The following is a 17,412-nucleotide window of genomic DNA, read 5'->3' on the forward strand; positions in this document are numbered from 1 at the left end:
AGGCTTTCAGTATACATTCCAACATCAGCATCCGAGGCTCCAGGACTTTCAGCTGGATGTCCGCTCCACGACCCATCCAAACTTCCACCTAGTTTGCGACACCAGGACTTTTCAACCTAGGGTTACCGCCCCCTAGGATTTTGCCCGAAGCTTTTGACCCACCAAGACTTTCCGCCTAGGGTTACCACCCCCTAGGACCTAGGGTTACCGCCCCCTAGGGTTTTCCCTTTGCCTAACTACAGCTAGGACTTTTCTTCACCTAGGGTTACCACCCCCTAGGACCTAGGGTTACCACCCCCTAGGGTTTTCCACCTGCCTAATCGCAGTTAGGGCTTTTGCCTAAGTACACTTAGGACTTTCCTGCAATCTCATTTAAACATATTAGATAACAAGACAACTTAACTTTGAACCCTTTGACATAATCAAAACATAGGTTCGATCATTGGATGTTTCCTGCACCAACAATCTCCCCCTTTTTTATTATGGCAACATGTTTCAAAGTTAAGTAAAACATAGCAAGATAATAAAGGAATTTAAGCATGAATGAGTATAAAATTAATTCATAAAAAAAAATTCTTTATGCTCTCCCTTAGTTAAAAGATTATGTCTAAATTCTTAACTTTTTCTTAACTTTGACTTTGCTTAACTTTGACTTTTCTCTCCCCCTTTGACATCAATAAAAAAAAAACAAGTAGAGAGAAGGTTGTTTAAAAGATAGAAAACAATAGTCCATTTTATTTTAAACTCCCCCTGAAAGGTAGAACAACAAACTTAGCTAATATTCAAGTTTTGAAAATTTTTTGGATAAATACTTAGCTAAATTCTTTGAAAATACTTTAGCTTTTTCAAAAAAAACTTTGGCAAGTAATTAACTTTCAAAAGAAGTTGATAGGAACTTAGCTTTTAAAAATAATTACTTTGAAAAACACTTAGCTAATTTTGAAATATTTTGAAAATACTTTAGCATTTTCAAAAAAGCTTTGTCAGGTACTTAGGTTTTTTGAAAAACTTTTGAAAAAAAACTTGGTTTAAAAAAAAGGTTTAAAATTTTTTATAAAAGTTTAGTTTAAAAAAATTGATCAAAACCTAGTTAAGTACTTAGCTTAAAATGGATGTTAATAAAAAGCCCAGTTAAGTACTTAGCTTAAAAAGAATTAGATTAAAAATACTTTTACTTTTAAGAATATTTTTAAACTTTACTTAGCTTGAAGAATATTTTGTTAAAAAGAATTGGCTTTAAAAGTATTTTCTTGTAAAAATACTTACCTAAAGAAACTTAAAATACTTTATCAAATATTTTTTTAAAAAAAAATATTTTGAACCTTTTTGAAAAGTTTAACTTTGAAAAAAAAATGTTTTAACAAAAATTAATGTGTTAAATTTCTTTGCATTCCCCTTAATTAATGCCAAAATAAATGGTCATAGAGTCCAAGCATAAAAAAAAATATAATAGTTATTTTATATTTTCCTAATTTTCCATCTCATCCATTCTAGGTTATCAAACATGTTCATCTTATGAGTGAGTGTGAGATGGAGTTAACTTTATTTTAATTTTATCAATATTTTAAAAAAAATATTGGGATTTAAAATATAAGTTTAAATTTTCAATGAGTTTGAGTTTCTAATGAGTAAACACTTAAAATTTTGAAGATTTTGAAAATTTATTAAAAATTAAGTTTGAAATGATAATCTTAAGTATGAGTTGAAAATTAGTTATCATCAAAATTAATTAAGTTTTTTGAAAGACTAAGAATTAATGATTTGAAAATTTAATTATAATAATTAAGATTTTTGAACCTGTACCATGATTAAGATTTTAAAATTAAGTATAATATCAAAATTAATATTAAAATTAATTTTTTTAAAATTAATTAAGTTCACTTAATTGAATTGATTAACTATTTTAATCCTAGGTCCATCTCACCCTTTTTCTAAATTATCAATCAAAGAGCCTTAATAATTTTATGAGATGGTTAACTTTAATCTTCAATTTAAATTCCATCTAAGGATTAATTTATATTTAAGTTAGACTCAGGTTTTACAATAAGTTAATTAAATATACATTTCAAAGATTAGCTTCCAGGCTGTGGCGAGGCACTAGGCCTTCTTGAGTATGGGATCATCCACCACTTCTAGACAAAGCCTCTCAAAGAAATTGGATATTTAATTTCCTTACAGTAACCCCTAGGTCTAACTGGTCAAGTGTAAATAACGCCTAGGTCCTTATCTAACCATTCTAGATTATACAATTAATCATCATGATTGACATTTATCAAGTAATTACTTATATGCATATATCAAACTAGTCAAGCGTTTATAAGTTAACAAGTTATAATTTTAAGTTATCTTTTATGTTGAGTTTTAGGTTTACCGATTAATTTATTGAATGGTTTCATAATTAAAAGGTACTTGATTATAGCTTGGTTTGTAGAGTTTAAGTTTTACCTTCAACTTGTAATCCAAGTCTAGATTTTGTGACTTGGTTAAACTATTAATAATCTTTTCTAATTTATCAATTTTATCTTTTAAAACATTATTTTGTATTTCTAATTTTCTAAAAGTTAATTTCTTATGTTTATTAAATATTTTTGAGTTATTCTTATTTATATTTGAATTAACTTTATTCATTATATTATTAGCATGCATATCTAATTTTGAAGAGAAATCTATACTAGAGCAAGTAGGATTAGTTAGGGCACATGCATATGTTACAAAAATCGAATTTTCATGTAATGTAAATTTACTAATGTTGATTTCTCCCCCTGGATTCTTGGGTCTTCTTTCTGGGCATTGTCTTTTGCAGTGACCCATTCGTTTGCATTTAGAGCATTCAATGTGTTTCTTCCCTTTCCAGATCGATTTCTCCTTCTCCTCTGGTTGTGTCGATCGAATCTTACGAGTAGGGCACTTGTTTCTATAGTGCCCTCTCTCCCTGCACTTAAAACAGGTTATATGAAATTTATTATTTGAATTCACAATATTACCTTTTAGATCCATGATAGGATTCTCCGCCTTTACTATTGCCATCTCGAATTCAGATTCAGATTCAGCTACCTCTTCTTTGGCCATCAGTGCTATGAAATCAGTCTGATCCAATTCTTCTGAGTCTGGTTCAGAGGTTGACTCTGGAGATTCGAACTCTGGTTCGATTTGATCTTCTAACTCTGAAGGAATCTCATGAAGCTTGAGTAATTTCTCCCAAAGCTCCTTAGCATTGCTGAACTTTCCAACCCGATCAAGCTCTGAATTTGTTAATCCTCATAGGAGAGTCCATGTTGCTTTTGCATTTGCCTCAAATTTTCTTCTTGTTTGTGCATTCCACTTGTCACAAGCGATGGGTACACCTTCTTCAGTGGGGAGAATAAATCCGATCTTAACTGTGGTCCATATCTCCTCTTGGATTTTTAGTTGGTGCTCCATCTGATCTTTCCAATATTCGAAATCTTTTCTGGAGAAGAGTAGCAGGTGATCTATGTTGTAGCCCTTTTGATGGGTCATTTAGGAGAAAACTCTCACACACAAAAATAAAAAGAATCAAATATCCCAAGACTTGGTCTTGGATTAGTAGTGCGGGAGAGAAAAAAAATAGCAATTAAAAAAAATAAAAATATTAAAATATTAAAAAAAATATTAAAAAAAATATTATCACAAATTCGATATTTCGCTAATACCAACTAATGGTGAAAAGTTGAAAGTGAATTTTTTGAAAACAGTTTTAGAGGGAAAAAACGGACGAAAAAAGCCAAAAAAATTGCTCGAACGGTAGTTGTACCGATTCAGAGTGACCCCGCTCTGATACCAATTGTTGGATCGAAAAGCACTAGAGGGGGTGAATACCGCTCGTGACTTTCACTTTTCGGTTTAAAACTTATGCACAGAAGGACACCAGCAAACACAGGGATTTACTTAGTTCAGAGCTTGTGGCGACTCTTACTCCAAGGCCCACGCTCGTTAAGCATTTACTTTGCGCAACAACTATAATCGCGCAAAAGGTTACAAGAGATTATTACAAAACTGTACTAAAAAGCTATACCGACAACAAGGAATTGAAACTTCGCAGCTTCGAGTCGTCGGGGTCGTGTTGTAGCTCTGCCGGATCGTCTCGTTAGCAGTGCGCTGAAGAATGATTGCCAAAACTGTGTTGTTCTAAGCCTCTGCTCGAGACAGACTTATATATGTAAGATATCGAAACATTTAAATAAATAAGGTTATTTGGGAAATATCCTTATAGAATTTTTTCAGAATTTTTAGAAATTTTCTGGGAATTTTTCGGAGCTCATCCGACGGGTTTCGAGGAGACGAATTGACGGGTTCGGATAAAACCTATTTGGGACACCCGTTTAAATGAGGAAATGTTTTAATATAAATATTCCTTTTCCCCTTTTCTTTTTCCCAAATTGTCGATCCCGAACTCCTCTCTTCCCCCACTCGAACTCCCTTTCTTCCTCTTGCTCCGATCTCTCTCGATTTCTCTTGCCTTCACCGCCGATCCTGAGGAGCTCATCGCCGGATCTCGACGGAAACCAATGGTGTCTAGGTTGTCTTCGACCGAGGGTTCTCTATTCGGTGGATTTTGTGATCGATCGTCGACAATCGATGGCTAGGGCACGGCGGGAGGCTTGATTGGTGTTGTCCCCCAGCCGATCTTTATCCCTCTTTCTCGAGCTGCTCACAGAGTGATCCGCATCCTCACTGGCCGAATCGAACCAAGCGACGCCATCGGCGAGGAGTGATCTTAGAGGTAAGGCATCGCCGGATCTTTGATAGATTCAAGGGTTTCGCTAGACTAGTGTTCTTTTCTGTGTTGATCTTCCTTTATACTCACTATCCCTCCTCGGTTCTGCACCTGTGCCCTAGGTCTCTATCTTCAGTTCTGATCAATTATCACCACACAAAGCTGAGTCCTAGCGGCGATCTTTGAGTGGGGAGGAATCCAGTAGGCAAGTCTATTCTGTGGTTTCTTTGATCTAGCAATTCATCTTGTTACTGGCAGCAACAATCCCTGCTGTGGATCAACAATCAGGGCAGTGAGGTGAGGTTCTGTTTCCATGGAGTTGTTCTTGGTTCCGGTAACATTCCAACCAGCAGCTTCTCTGGTTCTAGCAATCAACAGTGGCTGTGAATTGAGGTAAGGTGTAAGAATTTGATACATGATGTAGATGATTGTTATATAGGTTAGTAAGAAGTGTGAATTAGGTTTATGTGTAGAATTAGGAATGTTTTGGATTACATGATTAGTTGATTGTGCATAGATATAATCTAATAGAATGATTAGGGTTAAGGCAATTAACCCTAGTCAATTGTTAGATATAATTTAAGTAAGACTTATAGTTATGTTGATTAGGGTTTTGTCCTAATTTGGTATTAGGGATTTTATTTAGCTATTCTTTTGGATTTAGCTAAATAAAATATATATATTATTTGACGCAGGACTCTGATTCGAGACAGGCGTCTCGACTTTGGAATGCTTGATTGTACCTTCTATTTGAGGTTGGTACCCTTTGACTTATCTCTTTGATATTGTCTTATGATATGTGTAGTATATATATAACTAGTGGTAATTGGTAGATTTATCACTTCCCTAGTTTTAGCTTATTTGATACCTGATACATGCTTCTACTGTTATCTACTATACATTAAACTTGTATGCTCTTATCTTCTGCCATGCGTATCTATGTTCATAGAGATAGATTTACTTAGTGCTTCTTTATACAGGATTAGTTGCTAGACATACTTGTTATGTGTTTTTGGATTTATGTTGTTTATATCACAGTTTTATATATGTGTTCATTTTTTTAGCACATATATATGGAGGAGGCTATGTTCAGGTATGACATACTGTAGCATCATGCACCATCCCGCATGATTGCATGTTGGGCGATTGACGACTCCATTATTTTTGAGCTCATCGGTCGGCTACATGGGCCTGCACACAACGTGACCATTACATGGGTAGTGGCACAGCACCCAGGGTGTGTATGGCAGTTGCTTTGTTAGGCTCCGCTGATCCGCTCATGGGTAGTGATCCGGATATAGGGAATGGCATGGGAGTAATTAAGGAGAAGGAGGAGGGCTTTTTTGTCATTTCGCCTTTAGGGTTTTTGGCCTTAAAAGAGCACGGTTCGTGCTCTTAGAGAGGGGGGGCGGCGGCTCGTGGGTGGAGGAGGCCGCCGCCAGTGGGTTTTTTCCCCTTTCTCGCCGGCGCCGAAGCCTGCCACCGATTGCCCCTCTCCTCCATCTCATGTCCTCCGGCCTCCTCAAGCAGACCTTCACCCTCTCGACGGCCAACGGCCGAACCTCATGCTTTCCTCGTCCTCGACCGTCGAGCTCCACGCCGGCCTCGTTGCGACGCACGGCTAGTGTCTCAGGCAGGGTCCAGGCTATCTTTCCCTTTCCTCCCTCTCCTCCTGTCTGCAGACACCTCCGGCGGAGGGCGCTGCTGCCCTTTCTCCACGCCAGCAGCGCCTCAGATCCTAGTCAGCGACGCCCCTAGTGGGCACCGCCTCTGGCGGTTCTCGCTGTCCTAGCGGCAATCGCCGCCCTTAGCGACATCTGTCGCCTCCAGCAGCCAGCGCTGCCTTCGGCAGCCACTGCCCTAGACGCCTTGGGCGGTCAGCGCCCCTGGCGCCCAGCGCTGCCACCTCCGGATGCCACTGTCGCAGTCGCCTCCGGCGACCAGCATCCCCCACAGCTAGCTCTGGCATCCCGACAGTCCGCATCGACGGCTGTACATTTGTTGTCTCCATTGCTTTTGGCCGTAGATCCGTCCCTCCGTGGTGATATGGACATCCATTGGGTTTTATTCTGCATCTTTATTATGATTATGAGCTAACTGTGCTATCCGGTCTGCGTGCCGCGTATCGGCCTATGAGCCATTATGTCTCGGCTTACATGCCGCCTTGTGGATACATGGCACACCGTACTCCACGCTGCTGCTCCTATATCCAGCTCCGTTATTGATTCATATCCATCCTTCCGGTGGGACCGTGACGACTCGGTCAGCATCCGATCAGCTCCTCCATCCATCCGAGGGCGCCCCCCTGGGCCAGGGTACGTTCTCATACTCGGTATCTGTTTATTTTACTACTATTCTATTATTATCGGGATACTCATACATTTGTGGGATTCGCCTCGAGCACCGAGGTACCAGAGACCGGGGGAGCCCGATCGCTGGATGCAGGTACAGTTGACCGGAGGAGGACCTCTGACGATCCGGTCAATGTAGAGGACAGATCATCAACCGGGTCATGGGGATGCGGTCAACCTTCCAGACACGTCACACCGGCAGGTTCGTTTTCTCAGCTTCCCGACAGGAACAAATTGGCGCTGTCTGTGGGAACGCGCCTGATCTGGAACGTGAAGATGGACGATGCCGGAGAGTTCTGCCATTCTCATGACCCCGGTCAGTTTTCCCGTTATTTATTCTGTCAGTTATATGATTTACATTAGTTCCTCGGGCGAAGACCCCCGAGCCGATCGGCCGGGCGGATTATATACGAGCCACACGCTCGATGTAGAAGACCCCCGAGCCGATCGGCCGGGCGGATTATATACGAGCCACACGCTCGATGTAGAAGACCCCCGAGCCAATCGGCCGGGCGGATTATATACGAGCCACACGCTCGATGTAGAAGACCCCCGAGCCGATCGGCCGGGCGGATTATATACGAGCCACACGCTCAATGGTGAAGACCCCCGAGCCGATCGGCCGGGCGGATTATATACGAGCCACACGCTCGATGGTGAAGACCCCCGAGCCGATCGGCCGGGAGGATTATATACGAGCCCGTGGCTGCCACGGGCTCGATGGCGAAGACCCCCGAGCCGATCGGCCGGGCGGATTATATACGAGCCACACGCTCGATGGTGAAGACCCCCGAGCCGATCGGCCGGGCGGATTATATACGAGCCACACGCTCGATGGTGAAGACCCCCGAGCCGATCGGCCGGGCGGATTATATCCGAGCTGCAGGCTCGATGACGAAGACCCCCGAGCCGATCGGCCGGGCGGATTATATACGAGCCCGTGGCTGCCACGGGCTCGATGGCGAAGACCCCCGAGCCGATCTGCCGGGCGGATTAAATACGAGCCACAGGCTCGATGTAGAAGACCCCCGAGCCGATCGGCCGAGCGGATTATATACGAGCCACACGCTCGATGTAGAAGACCCCTGAGCCGATCGGCCGGGCGGATTATATACGAGCCACACGCTCGATGGTGAAGACCCCCGAGCCGATCGGCCGGGAGGATTATATACGAGCCACACGCTCGATGGTGAAGACCCCCGAGCCGATCAGCCGGGAGGATTATATACGAGCCCGTGGCTGCCACGGGCTCGATGGCGAAGACCCCCGAGCCGATCGGCCGGGTTTGAATTAGCCCTCAAGGCCGTCTAGCCCAGACGTTAAACCGTAGAGTCGAACCGGCGACTATAAAAACCCCGGCTTGAAGACCGTCTAGCCCAGACGCTAAACCGTAGAGTCGAACCGGCGACTATAAAAACCCCGGCTTGAAGACCGTCTAGCCCAGACGTTAAACCGTAGAGTCAAACCGGCGACTATAAAAACCCCGGCTTGAAGACCGTCTAGCCCAGACGTTAAACCGTAGAGTCGAACCGACGACTATAAAACCCCCGGCTTGAAGACCGTCTAGCTCAGACATTAAACCGTAGAGTCGAACCGACGACTATAAAAATCCCGGCTTGAAGACCGTCGAGCTCCGACGTTAAATATCGAGAGTCGAACCGGCGACTATAAAACCCCGGCTTGAAGACCGCTACATGGACGAGTTTATCAGATATTCTATCTCCCCCGTTCGGGGTCGAGGACCAGCTTCAGATATTCTATCTCCCCCGTTCGGGGTCGAGCGGTCGGCACTGGTCTCGGACCAGCTTCAGATATTCTATCCACTTGGCATCGTCCTATTCAGTACCACGCGATTGCCAGGTCGACATTTCACGAGCGTTCGTTCGATATCCTATGGGCTGCTCGGTCAGCACCCTCGCAGTCATCCGACCAGTATCGCTTGACCGTCCATTCGGCCACACGCTTAAGCTAGGTCGCACGCTCGGCATCGTTCGCCTAGCATCTATCCATCTAATCGGCATCATTTCGATCGCTCGCACGACAGCGTCCGTCTAGCATTTATCCGACCGATCGACATCATTCCGGTCACACTCGCGGCATCGTCCACCCGGCATTTATTCAATCGATCGCCATCATTTCGATCGCTCGCACGACAGCGTCCGTCTAGCATCTTCGTTGTTGTGTGCCCGTTATCGTCATCGTTCGCAGATATGTTTTTGTCCCTCGTTCGGCATCTCCGCGGTCGCACATTCAGCAGCACTTATCCATTCAGTCTACTCGTTGTCCATCATGTCGCTCGGTCTGCTACCATTGCATTCGTCGCTTGCTTGTTTTGGCACTCGCTGGACGTGGTGTCACTTGCTCAGCATAGGTTCGATTATTGACTCGGTCCGCTCGGCATTGCTGCCATCTCAAGCGACGCCACAATTATATCGACCATTCGTGTGACATTGTACATTGGGTTCAGCGATCTGATGTTGATATTGAGAGTGGTTCAGCCCTTTGCGATAGACTTGTCTAGTCAGTCGGACTCATCGCCTCCTTCGACTAGACTTGAAGGGGAGGCTTGTGATCCGGATGTAGGGAATGGCATGGGAGTAATTAAGGAGAAGGAGGAGGGCTTTTTTGTCATTTCGCCTTTAGGGTTTTTGGGCTTAAAAGAGCACGGTTCGTGCTCTTAGAGAGGGGGGGCAGCGGCTCGTGGGTGGAGGAGGCCGCCGCCAGTGGGTTTTTTCCCCTTTCTCGCCGGCGCCGAAGCCTGCCACCGGTTGCCCCTCTCCTCCATCTCATGTCCTCCGGCCTCCTCAAGCAGACCTTCACCCTCTCGACGGCCAGCGGTCGAACCTCATGCTTTCCTCGTCCTCGACCGTCGAGCTCCACACCGGCCTCGCTGCGATGCACGGCTAGCGTCTCAGGCAGGGTCCAGGCTATCTTTCCCTTTCCTCCCTCTCCTCCTGTCTGCAGACACCTCCGGCGGAGGGCGCTGCTGCCCTTTCTCCACGCCAGCAGCACCTCGGATCCTAGTCAGCGACGCCCCTAGTGAGCACCGCCTCTGGCGGTTCTCGCTGTCCCAGCGGCAATCGCCGCCCTTAGCGACATCCGTCGCCTCCAGCAGCCAGCGCTGCCTTCGGCAGCCACTGCCCTAGCCGCCTTGGGCGGTCAGCGCCCCTGGCGCCCAGCGCTGCCACCTCCGGATGCCACTGTCGCAGTCACCTCCGGCGACCAGCATCCCCCACAGCTAGCTCTGGCATCCCGACAGTCCGCATCGACGGCTGTACATTTGTTGTCTCCATTGCTTTTGGCCGTAGATCCGTCCCTCCGTGGTGATATGGACATCCATTAGGTTTTATTCTGCATCTTTATTATGATTATGAGCTATCTGTGCTATCCGGTCTGCGTGCCGCGTATCGGCCTATGAGCCATTATGTCTCGGCTTACATGCCGCCTTGTGGATACATGGCACACCGTACTCCACGCTGCTGCTCCTATATCCAGCTCCGTTATTGATTCATATCCATCCTTCCGGCGGGACCGTGACGACTCGGTCAGCATCCGATCAGCTCCTCCATCCATCCGAGGGCGCCCCCCTGGGCCAGGGTACGTTCTCATACTCGGTATCTGTTTATTTTACTACTATTCTATTATTATCGGGATACTCATACATTTGTGGGATTCGCCTCGAGCACCGAGGTACCAGAGACCGGGGGAGCCCGATCGCTGGATGCAGGTACAGTTGACCGGAGGAGGACCTCTGACGATCCGGTCAACGTAGAGGACAGATCATCAACCGGGTCATGGGGATGCGGTCAACCTTCCAGACACGTCACACCGGCAGGTTCGTTTTCTCAACTTCCCGACAAGAACAGGTAGTGTGACTGCAGCGTGGTAGTCGGCAAGGATCCCTCTGTTAGAGTGTATACTAAAAGCCTAGCTTTTTGTAAACATTTATTTTTGAAATAAAGAATCACATTGGTCAAATGTCTACATTTATATGCTAAGTGTAGTTGTTCAATTAATTTATATTGTAGATAACATGGTGTGTGGTGTCACACATAGAAGATCATGTTATCAATTCCTTGTAAATTATAAATAGTAGCTCATTACTAAGATGGAAAAGAACAAATCATTGGAATAGTCGTAGTGTAATTTGGTATTAGTTTATCTTAACTATAAAATAACACTAGTACACTCAGAGTGTATTGAGCTGGATCATTTAAGGTAAGTTCTTTTTATACTGACTGCATAAAAGAAGAAGACCTTTGTTATTATGGAAGTGTGTGCTCTTAATCCTGATATAATAACAAGCACATATATCTAGTATTTATTTCTTTGACTTATCAAAGGGTGCGATTTAGTTCGATAAATCAATAGGCCCGATAAGTTGGGAAATGATATTATTTATAGTGTGTGTTGTTGATTATAGAAGGAAACTGTGTCCTAGTAATCTAGGTTGATGATGTCCCCAAGAGGAGCTCATAAGGATTGTCATGTAACCCCTGCAGGTGGACTTAGTCCGACATGACGATAAGGTTGAGTGGTAGTACTCTTGGAGCTAGATATTAATTGAGTTGTCAGTAACTTATTTAATTAGTGGGCATTCTATATCTTAAACACAGGGAGACTAACACACTCATGATAAGAAGGAGCCCAAAATGTAATTTGGGATTGGTGCGGTAGTTCAATAATAATTCTTTAGTGGTATGAATTATTATTGATGAAATTAAGTTGGGTGTTCGGGGCGAACACGGAAAGCTTAATTTCATCGGGAGACCAAAACCAATTCCTCCTCTCGGTCCCTATCGTAGCCTCTTATTTATAAAGTATTATACCCACCCATACCCACCTTCTTACTCACCTTAAGGTGGTCAGCCAAGCCTAGCTTGGAGCCCAAGCTAGGGCCGGCCAAACCAAGGTGAGTTGGTTTCATTAGGTGGTCGACCCTAGCTTGAACCCAAGCTTGGTGTGGTCGGCCACATTAAAATTAAAAGGTTTTTATTTTTTTTAAATCTTTCTTATTTGGAAGCCATAGTTTTAAAAGAGAGTTTAAAATTTAAATCTTTCCTTTTATAGTTTTCTACAAAAGATTAAGTGAAAGGTTTGATATCTTTCCATATTTGTAGTTAAAAGAAAGATTTTAATTTTTGATAAACTTTCCTTTTTGTAACCATCCTCATGATTTAAAAGAGAGTTTTAAAATTAATTTATAGTTTCTACAAAAGATTAAGAAAAGATTTGATATCTTTCCTTATTTGTAGATTGAAAGGAAGATTTTAATTTTAGAGAAAACTTTCCTTTTTATAAATCATCCACATGTTTTAATAGAGAGATTTTAATTTATAAAAGTTTCCTTTTATAACCAACCATGAAGGCAATTTTCAAAAGAGAAATTTTTATTTAAAAATTTCCGGAAACAAATTAGGAAGTTTTAATTTTGTGTTTAAAATTTTCCTTATTTGGAGGGATTAAGGTGGTCGGTCATATATAGTTTGAAAGGGAAATTTTATTAAACTTTCCTTTCATTGGCAAAGAGAATAAGGAAGTTTTAATAAAACTTTCCTTATTTGCCAAGACCAAGGAATATAAAAGAGAGGGTAGAGGTGCCTCACCTCATAACAATATCTCTTCTATTAGTTCCTCTCTTCCTTGGTTGGTGGTCGGCCCCTCTCTTCATCTCCCTCTCCTATTCTTCTTCCTTGGTCGGCGGCATCTTCATCTCAAGGATCTTGGTTGGTGGCCGGATCTTTCTAAAGGAAGAAGGAGAGATAGGAGGCTATGTTTCTTAGCATCCCTTGGAGCTTAGTGGTGGCCGAACCTCATCTTCTCTTGGAGTTCTTGAGGTGGCCGATGTTGGGACTTTCGAGCCGCAAAAACCGCTTTTTGCGTTGCGAAAACCCCGAAGTCCCATGCCACCGGATCCGTGCGAAGATAAAAATTTCATAATTTCGTGTACAAGTTTCTCTAATCCTAGATCTACCTTAGATCTACATGGAAGAAAGATATACCTTTGTAGCGAAGCCCTTCCCTTATCCCGCTCGTCCAAGAAGATGCCGGATCTCAAGGGTGTCAAGTGAACACCCCTCTATGTGTATCCACACGAACGATTAGGTGGAGAAGATGATGGATTGAAAGCGCTAGAGGGGGGGTGAATAGCGCTCGTGGCTATTTTAACGATTTTAAAACACAGAGTAGAAATGCAGCGGAAAGTAAAAGCAAACACAACAGACGCAGAAGTTTTACTTCGTTCGGAGCCTATGGCGACTCCTACTCGAAGGCCCGCGGTCCTTGACCGCTTTCGGTGGGCAACAACTATAATATCGAAAAGATTACAATTTGAATTACAATTAATGCAATAAGTAAACTAATACCGACAACAAAAGATCGAAGAGTCTGAGCTTCGGGTCGTCGACGTCGAGTAGTAGCACTTCAAGGTCGTCTCGTTGGCAGCACTTCACAAAAGAAAGCTTAGAATTCGTTGTCTTCTTGGCTGCTCCCTCGACCCTCTTTTTATATGACATTCCGGGCGCATGGATCCCTTCCGGGCGCCTGGAGTGTGACGTGGCCAACCAACCAGGATGCTCCACGTGGCGAAGTCGCGGCAGGGATAAAACTTGGTCCCGGGCGCCCGGATCTGTACCGGGCCCCTGGACCTGTACCGGGCCCCTGGACCTCCGGGCGCCCGGAGCCATCCCAGGCGCCCGGACCACCTTTTTCCAGCAGGTTCCTCTCCTGCAAAACAAGGTTAGTCCAAGCAAATACCCTGCAAGACAGTGTTAGAATCTGATAAAACATAGTAAAGAAGAACTGACAGTCTTTGGACTGTCTGAGTCTGACTTCGGATTCCCAACCGAAAACCCTAGGTCGACCCGACGCCTACTGTTCCCTCTACGGGGAACGCGTCCTCACCTACTCCCCTCAGGAGAGATTACCTGATGCCAGTCCAGTCCTCCAGACCGACTGGACTTTCCGCTTAGGGTTACCACCCCCTAGGACCTAGGGTTACCGCCCCCTAGGGTTTTTCTCCACCTAGGGTTGCCACCCCCTAGGACCTAAGGTTGCCGCCCCTTAGGGTTTTCCTTCACCAAGGGTTACCGCCCCCTAGGACCTAAGGTTGCCGCCCCTTAGGGTTTCCCCTCACCTAGGGTTACCGCCCCCTAGGACCTAAGGTTGCTGCCCCTTAGGGTTTTCCATCACCTAGGGTTACCGCCCCTTAGGACCTAAGGTTGCCACCCCTTAGGATTTTCCCTTTGCCTAACCGCAGCTAGAACTTTCCTGAAACACTTATTCAACACGTTAGATCACCACAAACCTTAACTTTGAATCCTTTGCCATTATCAAAACTCAGGTCCGATCGTCGGATGCTTCCCACACCAACAGAAGAAACCTTAGAGTGTGCTAGCACCCTTGAAGGTTTCGGCCAAGGTGGAGGAGAGGGAGAGAAGAAGATGGAGTTACAAAACAAAATGAAACTCTCTCAATGAGTTAAGTGACCGGCCACTTCAAGGAGAGGTTTTAAACCTCCATGGGATATCAAGAGTCACAACTCTTGATCTCCCTCATGATGTGGCACACACATAAGCCAACCTTGATGATGTGGAACATCATCATTGGCCCACTTAATGCCAACTCACAAATGAGGTGGCAATGGTCAAGTCAAACTTGACCTTTCATCTTCCCTCTCAAGTCAAGTCAAACTTGACCACTTCTCTCCCATGGTTGATCAAATCTAACCATTTGATTCAAATTAATTTAATATAATGAATCTCTATTCATTGATTAAATTGATTCATTGAAACATAATCTAAATTAGATCCATCGAACACATGAATCAAATCGAGTCCAACTCAATTAGTTTAATTTGGATAACTCTTAATCCAACTTGGTTCATCACATGAACCTAATCCTCTTGGTTCATCAAATGAAATTAATCTCCATCTAATTGCCCTTTGTGTGTGACCCTATAGGTTCTTGTAACGTTTACAATGCTCCTAAACCCATTTAGAAGCATAAGTAATGAGCGGTATCTAGCAACACATCATTACTACCCAAGTTACAAGAATGTTGAGATCCAACATCACCTTGTGACTACTAATTGTGACTCTTCACAATATATGACAAGTGTCCTTCTATCCTTGACACCTAGATTGATCAATGTGAGGCATAGACCGTGTCATCCTCTAATCAATCTAAATCTTGAACTCCAAGTAGACTCACTATAATCAAATGAGCTCAATATCTCATATTGACTCATTTGGGCATGGTCATGCACTTAGTGGTCTCACTCTACCAAGAATAACGATGTCACTCCCATTATATAGGAGGGATAGATCCTAGATCACATCTACATCACTCACATCCCTCCACATAATTTGTTACATACCCAGTAATCGCCTTTATAATCCACCCAGTTACGGGTGACGTTTGACGAAGCCAAAGTATGAAACTCCTTATGTAGGGAATCATCGTGACTTCAGGTCCAAGGACTAATAGTCATACTAATAGCTACATGAGAAAGTATATGACACTCATATAACGATCCATGATACTTTCTCATGGCGGGTCATTCAGTATACATTCTACAATGCATACCCATGTGTCAACTTGATATCTCTATATCCATGACTTGTGAGATCAAGTCATCGAGTTGACCTACATGCTAGTCTTGTCGCATTAACATTGTCCCTGAATGCTAATACTTGATTAGGAATGATTAAGAGTAGTGTTCTCTATATCATCTCACTATCGATTCAACTAATCGATGATATAGATAAGAACTTTCTACTCAAGGACATTATTTTACTTAGTTATTTGGCACCAATACAAGTAAGTATAATAACCAAAAAGAAATGCCTTTATATACATAAGAATATGATATAACGAGTCCATACAATAATCATCATATAATTGGCTCTAGGGCTCTAACTAACAATCTCCCACTAGCACTAGTGACAATCAGTGTAGGCTCTAAGGCCCAATGACCTAGTGTGACCATCATGCTATCTCTGTGCCAAAGCCTTGGTCAAGGGATCTGCGATGTTAGCCTCTGTGGGTACTCTGCAAATCTTCACATCTCCTCTATCGATGATCTCTCGAATGAGATGGAAGCGCCGTAGTATGTGTTTGGTCCGCTCGTGTGAGAGAGGTTCCTTAGCCTACACAATTGCTCCATTGTTGTCACAATAGAGCTCTATCGGATCAGCTATGCTAGGAATCACCCCAAGCTCAGTAATGAACTTGCGGATCCAAACTGCCTCCTTTGCTGCTTCTGATGCAGCAATATACTCGGCATCTGTTGTAGAATCAGCAACTGTGTCCTGCTTCGAACTCTTCCAGCTCACAGCACCACCATTCAAGCAAAACACGAACCCAAACTGCGATCTATAATCATCCTGGTCAGTTTGGAACCTGGCATCACTGTAACCCTTTACAGCTAGCTCGTCATCGCCTCCATATATCAAGAAATATTCTTTAGTCCTTCTCAAGTACTTAAGAATATTCTTGACTGTTATCCAGTGACTTTCACCTGGATCTGACTGGTATCTGCTCGTCATGCTCAAAGCATACGAGACATCAGGACGAGTACATAGCATGACATACATGATAGATCCTATGGCTGAAGTATAAGGGATCTGATCCATGCGGTCTCTCTCCTCTCTAGAAGAGGGACTTTGAGTCTTTGAAAGACTCACACCATGTGACATCGGCTGAAATCCTTTCTTGAAATTTTGCATGGCAACCCGTAGTAATACCTTGTCAATATATGTACTCTGACTTAGGCCAAGCAATCTCTTAGATCTATCTCTATAGATCTTTATGCCTAGAATGCAGGCTGCTTCACCTAAGTCCTTCATTGAGAAACAATTCTCTAGCCAAGTCTTTACAGACTACAGCAAACGGATGTCGTTCCCAATGAGTAGTATGTCATTCACATACAATACAAGGAAGACAACTGTGTTCCCTACAACCTTCTTGTAGACACAGGGTTCATCTTCATTTTTGATGAAACCAAACTGTTTGATTGCATAATCGAATCGAAGATTCCAGCTCCGAGAAGCTTGCTTTAGTCCATAAATGGACTTATGCAGCTTGCATACTCTGCCAGTATGCTGTGGATCTACAAAACCCTCAGGTTGTGTCATGTACACATCCTCGAGCAGGTTTCCATTCAGAAACGCGGTTTTGACATCCATCTGCTAGATCTCATAATCGTGGTATGCTGCAATAGCAAGCATGATCCGAATGGACTTAAGGTTTCATCATAGTCAATACCATGAATTTGCTTGAAACCTTTAGCTACCAGAAGACCCTTATATATAAGTCCATCCATGT

The 17,412-nt window shown here is 43.6% G+C and overlaps 1 pseudogene; it reads right to left on the reverse strand.

Moving 5' to 3' along the window:
• Positions 1–4,975: 4,975 nt before the first annotated feature.
• Positions 4,976–17,412, reverse strand: part of LOC122014035 — a 41,643-nt pseudogene continuing 29,206 nt past the window's right edge.

Source organism: Zingiber officinale, chromosome 8B, assembly GCF_018446385.1.
Source record: "Zingiber officinale cultivar Zhangliang chromosome 8B, Zo_v1.1, whole genome shotgun sequence".
In the NCBI taxonomy this organism is placed as follows: domain Eukaryota; kingdom Viridiplantae; phylum Streptophyta; class Magnoliopsida; order Zingiberales; family Zingiberaceae; genus Zingiber; species Zingiber officinale.